This window comes from Lathyrus oleraceus, chromosome 5 (genome assembly GCF_024323335.1).
Source record: "Lathyrus oleraceus cultivar Zhongwan6 chromosome 5, CAAS_Psat_ZW6_1.0, whole genome shotgun sequence".
Taxonomy (NCBI): Eukaryota; Viridiplantae; Streptophyta; class Magnoliopsida; order Fabales; family Fabaceae; genus Lathyrus; species Lathyrus oleraceus.
In genome coordinates this window covers 464,246,113-464,254,388 of record NC_066583.1, presented here as the reverse complement: position 1 = coordinate 464,254,388, position 8,276 = coordinate 464,246,113, and the positions used below count along the sequence as shown (strand labels likewise).

At 35.1% G+C, this 8,276-nt stretch overlaps 1 long non-coding RNA gene across 1 annotated transcript; it reads right to left on the bottom strand.

The window, feature by feature from the left end:
• Positions 1-6,281: 6,281 nt before the first annotated feature.
• Positions 6,282-6,773, bottom strand: LOC127085473 (uncharacterized). Its single transcript, XR_007789149.1, has 2 exons — positions 6,704-6,773; positions 6,282-6,611 (listed from the first exon to the last, which is right to left on the bottom strand). It is a non-coding gene; the product is annotated as an uncharacterized LOC127085473 (long non-coding RNA).
• Between the last annotated feature and the right edge of the window lie 1,503 nt (positions 6,774-8,276).

Here is an 8,276-nt window from a genome sequence, read left to right as displayed (position 1 = left end):
TGCTTCTTAACCTGAAAATCACATTCAAACATGAGATACAAGACCACTAGGACAAGCCTAGGGTCAAAAGGAAGTGAAAAAGTCAAAACAGCAAGTGAAACATGATCAAAACCAAGATTAATCAATTAAAAATAGAATCCAATTGGTCTCACATCAAAACTATGCACCAAATTCATTTCATGCACAATTTAAGTCAAACTAGGCAAGTATGAACCACATATGAGTAAACAGAATGATCACACTCAAACAAATACCAAAACAGCTCAATAAATTCCACAAAAATTCCAGCCTAAACAGGACACATTCAATGAGCTACATATCAATTTTCATGCCATTTGAACAAGAGGAAGTAAGGAAATTAAATTCAACAAATCAGGACATGCAAAAACCAACCCAAACTAAGTCACAAAGCATGTGTCAACTTCAATCAATTGTAAAATAGTGAGAACAACTAAGAAATGAATGGGACCAAAGCCAAAGTGAACTCAAATATGTTAGGAATCACTCCATCAAATTTCATCTTCATATGATAAGGTATGAGCATTTCACATAGCATATAAAGCAATCACTCAAGCAAAACCCTAAAATGTCTAAACAGCAAGCAAAAATCCCAATCAAATAGGAAATGAATCAATAATTCCTACAAAAAATCATGGCAAAACTAGACATACAGATGATATCACATGCAAAAATTGGGAGCATTTGGCAAAGCATAGGCATGGCAACAAAAATCATGAACACAGCATAACATAGTGTGACACACATTGTCACACTCAACTTGAGCACATCATAACTTGCAAACCATAAATCCAAAATTCACAAACTATACATCAAAATCACCAGCAATGAGTCAAGAACAAGCCTATAAAATTTCATGCATTTTGGCTAAGGCATCAAGATTTCATGTTAAAAATGGTGAAACATACATCAAATGCATACATGAACAAGATCACTAGGCAAAGTCAAAAATTCACCAGGCACAACTTTAACTACTATGCCTAAAAAAAACTAGAGACAATTTGGAACTCAACAAAAAAATCCTCACTCAAATTGGATTAAAATTGAATTAGATATGATTTTTTTGGAGTTTTGTGAAATAATGAATTGTTTATTTAAGTTTTAAATGGATTTAATTTAATCTGAATGGCATTTTTGTAATAAACGCGTCCAGGGCCTAAACGACGTAGCTTCATTAATGCGGTGGCTTCATGTGAATGGACGGATCCGGCGGGAAACAGGTATTTGAACGCGAAGGCCATGGCAACGGATCAAACACCGTATTTTTTCCAGAAAATTGAAGAAGTTCATCGCGTTCCTCATTTGTTCTTCATTCCAGATTCTGTTATGAACATTTTTGCACCAAATCGTACAAACTGTATACCATTCTCTCCGTCTCTCACTCAGGATCACGAATATGGCCATGGTTTTGTCTATAAGTGAACGTACAAAGAGAATCGAACATAAATAGTTTGGACATACAATCTTTGATTCCAAATATCTTGGTGATTAGTGGATGAAAACGCATGATTCAAACGCCAAATTACTCTACGTTCAAGGCACTATCGAATCCATATAACAATTGCATGAATTAACGAGTTTGATTTCCAACCTTATTGATGTGCAACTCGTGAATCCGTGCGTTTCTTGCTCCAATTTACGAAAACAGATGTGGTATGATACTCAAGAAGATGATTGATGATGAAAATTCAGCATAACGAGATTCACCAACTGCCATGTGAGAGTGAGCTTTGCAACAGTTGGAATTGGCCACGATTCTTGCTTCAAATGCTCCAAACAGAACTTTAGAATCACCTGCACATGAAGAATCTACAAAGAACTTGCAAAAAATTTGGTGAAATCTTGATGAATTGAAGAAAAAGTGAATGTAAAAAAATGTGAAAATTTGAGAGAATTTGTGAGTTTTTGTCTTTGGATCTGAAAGAATGAGATCTGATTATGATATTCTGTTATAATTAAGCCTTTATACCAATGCCTAATCCAAAATTTAATCAAGATTAAGCAAATGGAAGTGATTAGTACAAAGTGCATTTTCAATCAAAGTGGCCAAAATGCCCTTTTCCAAACCAGTCAATTTATCAGTCCAAATTTGGTTCAAGCAAGTCCAAAATGTCATTTGGAATGTGTTGCAAAAGGTCCCATGTGCATAGGCCATGTATTTCTCAAAATCACTATGTCATGCTAAAAATGCAAATGAATTCACTTAAAAAATGCCATTTTGCTATGAGAATTTTTGATGAAATGTGATTATGCACCATGAAAGATCATATAAAATGTGGTTTGCTCAAAGAAAAATCAACCAAATTGGCCTTTCCAAGTGAAAGTTATGGCACTTTGAATTTAGGCATTTTCTGAAAAGGAATGGACCATATCTTGCCAACCACACATGGGAATTTCAAGTTCTTGGACTTTTTGGAATGGTGAGATCAAGACCTTCAACTTTCATGTTGGACAAAATTCCATTTGAAGCTTGTATGATGAAGTAATTTTGAGGAGAAAAACTTTCCATTTTGGGCAGTTGAAATTACAGGTCACCTGCCAATTTAGGAAACTTTTGATCTGACTTTATTTTCTTCAACCTTGATCTTTGGTATGTCAAATGAGACTTGTATGGACATGAATGAAGCCTTTCAAACCATCTCACAGCTTCAAATCCATAAAATCAGGCACAGTTGACCACAGTTGACTTTTTATGGTTTCAGCTGAAATTCAGCTTGACTGATGACTTCTGAGCATCCAATCTTTGGCCAAACCACTTCACAATGATCCTTAGACCATATGAACTTGATAAATCAACCCTAGGGCTTTGTCCCAATGGCAATGGCACATGCTTGCTTGTTTGACCTGATCTCCTGACCAGTTTGACCTAATTTGTCAGCTGGACTTGCACTTGGGCAAATGGCTATGCAATGCTATGCAATGGACCTTGTTATGCAAATGACCTAAAAATGAAAATGTATGCACAATGGTAGGTGCAAATTTGAGGTGCTACAGCTGCCCCTATTCAATCAACTGGGAACCCGAATGGATGAGAGCAACGGCTGTCAGACTTTCAGGGTAAACAGGGATTGAATACCAAGAACCGTAGAATTTGCACAATGCTGGGATCCACCAACGGAAACGTCCACTGGGATCTGATATTTATTACTGGGAATTTTGATTTTTCTGATTCTTTTTCTTCTCAAAGGCACAACCATCTCCAGACATCTCAACACGATGAATGGGAACAGAAATCACAACCAGATGCCAACGGACAACTAGGAAAAACTCGACGTTTACCAAGACCAACGGAGAGGTAGCCAGGCATTAGTGAATGACTGGGAAGGGATACCACCATACGTCAGCGGACGACATGGGAAAAACTCAACGTTTACCAAAACCAACGGAGAGGTAACTCTACTGGAGGACGACCAGGAAAAACTCGACGTTTACCGAGACCAACGGAGAGGTAACCAGACATCAACGGACGACGGATGAACTGGGAAGACTCGACCAGACGTCATAGGACGAAAGGGAGAAGCTCGACGTTTATCGACACCAACGGAGAAGGAGACCAGACATCATCGGATGAATGGGAAGACTCGACCAGACGTCATAGGACGAAAGGGAGAAGCTCGACGTTTATCGACACCAACGGAGAAGGAGACCAGACATCATCGGATGAATGGGAAGACTCGACCAGACGTCATAGGACGAAAGGGAGAAGCTCGACGTTTATCGACACCAACGGAGAAGGAGAAAGCCACTTCACGAGGGAAAGGCACCACAATCAGAAATCGAATAGGACGTCTACTGGGGATTCTGGCTGGGAATCAACCAGACATTAATGAATGACTGGGAACAGGGTATACAATCAAGCGTCAACGGACGAATGAGAAAAACTCGACGTTTATCGAAACCAACGGAGAGGTAAATCCGCATGGGGAAGGGTATAACTAGACGTCATCGGACGAATAGGAAAAACTCGACGTTTATCGACACCAACGGAGAGGAGTAAACTCTGAAGGGAATCATCTGGTATTACCAAATGATCTGTGGGGAATAAACAACTATACGTCAACGGACGCACAGGAAAAACTCGACGTTTATCGACACCAACGGAGAGGAGGATTCTTCTGGGGACGGCCCTGTGGGGAAAGATATCAACTATACGCCAACGGACGCATAGGAAAAACTTGACGTTTATCGACACCAACGGAGAGGAGGAAACTCTTCTGGGGAGAGAGAACAAGACTCAACCAAATCATCAACGGATAATTGGGAAAAACTCGACGTTTATCGACACCAACGGAGAGGAGGAAACTCTTCACTAAGGAAGGAAGACGACGTTACGCATATGAAAGTTCATATGAAATGTGGTTTGCTTAAAGAAAAATCAACCAAATTGGCCTTTCCATGTGAAAGTTATGGCAGTTTGAATTTGGGCATTTTCTGAAAACGAATGGACCATATATTGCCAACCACACATGGGAATTTCAAGTTCTTGGACTTTTTGGAATGGTGAGATCAAGATCTTCAACTTTCATGTTGGACAAAATTCCATTTGAAGCTTGTATGATGCAGTAATTTTGAGGAGAAAAACTTTCCATTTTGGGCAGTTGAAATTACAGGTCACCTGCCATTTTAGGAAACTTCTTGTCTGACCTCCAATTCTTCAACCTTGGTCTTTGATATGTCAAATGAGACTTATATGGACATGAATGAAGCCTTTCAAACCATCTCACAGCTTCCAATCCATAAAATCAGGCACAGTTGACCATAGTTGACTTTTTATGGTTTCAGCTGAAATTCAGCTTGACTGATGACTTCTGAGCATCCAATCTTTGGCCAAACCACTTCACAATGATCCTTAGACCATATGGACTTGATAAATCAACCCTAGGGCTTTGTCCCAATGGCAATGGCACATGCTTGCTTGTTTGACCTGATCTCCTGACCAGTTTGACCTAATTTGTCAGCTGGACTTGCACTTGGGCAAATGGCTATGCAATGCTATGCAATGGACCTTGTTATGCAAATGACCTAAAAATGAAAATGTAGGCACAATGGTAGGTGCAAATTTGAGGTGCTACACACCACAACCATAGAATGCTTAGTTCTAATACAACTTCTACATCTTTTATTATTTTTTCAATATTGAACGCATTTCAACTAAATATTACTCCCTCCATCTCACAATAGGTGTTCTCTTTGGGATTTTCACACTTTTTAAGATAATGATTAATTGTCTTGATTTCAATAATAAAACAAATGCAATTTACGAAAATAACCTTATTAATAGTAGGTATTGGAGTAGTTACATAATTTAAAATATAATAAATAAGGGTATGTTTGTGGAGAAAAATAAATATCACATTGATATTCTAAAGTGACAAATAATTTGAGACAAATGATAATAGCAAAGAGGACACCTATTATGAAATCTTAAATTTTAATTATAAAAAATGACTAAAACAATTATATGCATAAAAATTAAAAGGTCGAATAAAAAATTAAAAAAATAAAGACATATATGAAATATGAAGAAAAGCCTAGAATAGTAAAGTCAAAATTCAAACATTGACTTTGACGCTTCTTTAGATGCAAGCCAAGGGTCAAAATACGATTGAGATGAAAATTGTGAATTAATGCAGGCAAGCATAAAAAAATAGGTAAACAAAGTCAACAAGTCAAACTTATGTAAATGAATGATTTTTTTTTGAATTGGTGGCCATACATGACCAGGTGAAGTAGTTATGCTAATGCAAATGGAAATAAACTAAAAAAGGAATAGTACGATGCAAAATAGGTACGACGATATTGGGGTATGACACCTCCTTTTCCATAAATTGAAATGGAATGTTTTATTAAACCGAGTCACTTATAATTTCCCACCTCCATGATTAACCTTCATCTTATACCAATTTTTGGAATACTTACACAAATACAGATCAGAGTTGAGAGAAACACACAAAAGCTTTGTTCACGCAATTCGATCGACATGCTTACATGTGTGACTATAGAGCAGCTAGAATTCCATCTTAATGATCCTTGTGAAGTACACTCATTAGGATTTTAGTGTTACAAGTAGACATATGGATACTAATTATTCAAATTACAATAATATTCCAGCCTCTTTCCCATTTGACAATACCTATGAGTCAAACTTACCAATATTCCCATGAAAAAGTTCTATAGGAGTTTTTATTTAATGTTTCTAATATACAATGAGTTCGATATTAGACTGAGTTAGCGTTAGGATTGGATAGTGAATTTAAATGATATAAATAAAAATTCATCTTTCTTATTTGATCTTCTTTTTCATTCCACCACAACCATAGAATGCTTAGTTCTAATACAACTTCTACATCTTTTATTATTTTTTCTAATTTCAATGATACAATAGCTTTATGACTTTATACAACAACACATATCTAGTCCATGTATAGGTGTACATAATCCACCTTTAGTAAATCCTTTGGCATTGCAATCTGAGGCACAATCTTTTGTAGGGCATTGTGATATGCAGCAAACTTGTGGAGGTCCCGGTTCACCAATTAAGCAGCCTTTTGTAAAAAGCTTTCCCATTGGACTCTCCAAATTAGTATTGAATCCTGGACCAATTCAATTTTAGAATTTTTATTCATGTACAATATTGTTTACAAAAATATGAAATTTCAAAAGATAAAACCACCATTCCTCTTACCAGAAACCAAGATCGAAGAAATGCATAAAACTACCAAAATATACAATTGATGGATATGAAATGTCATTTTGTATTGCATGATGAAAGGCTAAAAACATGTTTTCATTATATAGACCTCATAGATAACTACATTTTATAAAATATTATTAAATTTGACTACATAATAATTAGTAATGAACACAGTAATAAAAAAATAAATAATACTATACTTAAATGAAATGTTTTTATAGTATTTCAATAAATTCCGTAAAAAGTTACATAAACTTGAAAGTATTTTTGGCATGGAAAAATCACATTTTTTCAATATTGAATGCATTTCAACTAAATATTACTCCCTCCATCTCACAATAGGTGTTCTCTTTGAGATTTTCACACTTTTTAAGATAATGATTAATTGTCTTGATTTCAATAATAAAACAAATGCAATTTACGAAAATAACCTTATTAATAATAGGTAGTGGAGTAGTTACATAATTTAAAATATAATAAATAAGCGTATGTTTGTGGAAAAAAATAAATATCACATTGATATTCTAAAATGACAAATAATTTGAGACAAATGATAATAGCAAAGAGGACACCTATTGTGAAATCTTAAATTTTAATTATAAAAAATGACTAAAACAATTATATGCATAAAAATTAAAAGCTCGAATAAAAAATTAAAAAAATAAAGACATATATGAAATATGAAGAAAAGCCTAGAATAGTAAAGTCAAAATTCAAACATTGACTTTGACGCTTCTTTAGATGCAAGCCAAGGGTCAAAATACGATGGAGATGAAAATTGTGAATTAATGCAGGCAAGCATAAAAAAAATGGGTAAACAAAGTCAACAAGTCAAACTTATGTAAATGAATGATTTTTTTTTTGAACTGGTGGCCATACATGACCAGGTGAAGTAGTTATGCTAATGCAAATGGAAATAAACTAAAAAAGGAACAGTACGATGCAAAATAGGTACGACGATATTGGGGTATGACACCTCCTTTCCCATAAATTGAAATGGAATGTTTTATTAAACCGAGTCACTTATAATTTCCCACCTCCATGATTAACCTTCATCTTATACCAATTTTTGGAATAGTTACACAAATACAGATCAGAGTTGAGAGAAACACACAAAAGCTTTGTTCATGCAATTCGATCGACTTGCTTACATGTGTGACTATAGAGCAGCTAGAATTCCATCTTAATGATCCTTATGAAGTACACTCATTAGGATTTTAGTGTTACAAGTATAGATATGGATACTAATTATTCAAATTACAATAATATTCCAGCCTCTTTCCCATTTGACAATACCTATGAGTCAAACTTACCAATATTCCCATGAAAAAGTTCTATAGGAGTTTTTATTTAATGTTTCTAATATACAATGAGTTCAATATTAGACTGGGTTAGCGTTAGGATTGGATAGTGAATTTAAATGATATAAATAAAAATTCATCTTTCTTATTTGATCTTCTTTTTCATTCCACCACAACCATAGAATGCTTAGTTTTAATACAACTTCTACATCTTTTATTATTTTTTCTAATTTCAATGATACAATAGCTTTATGACTTTATAC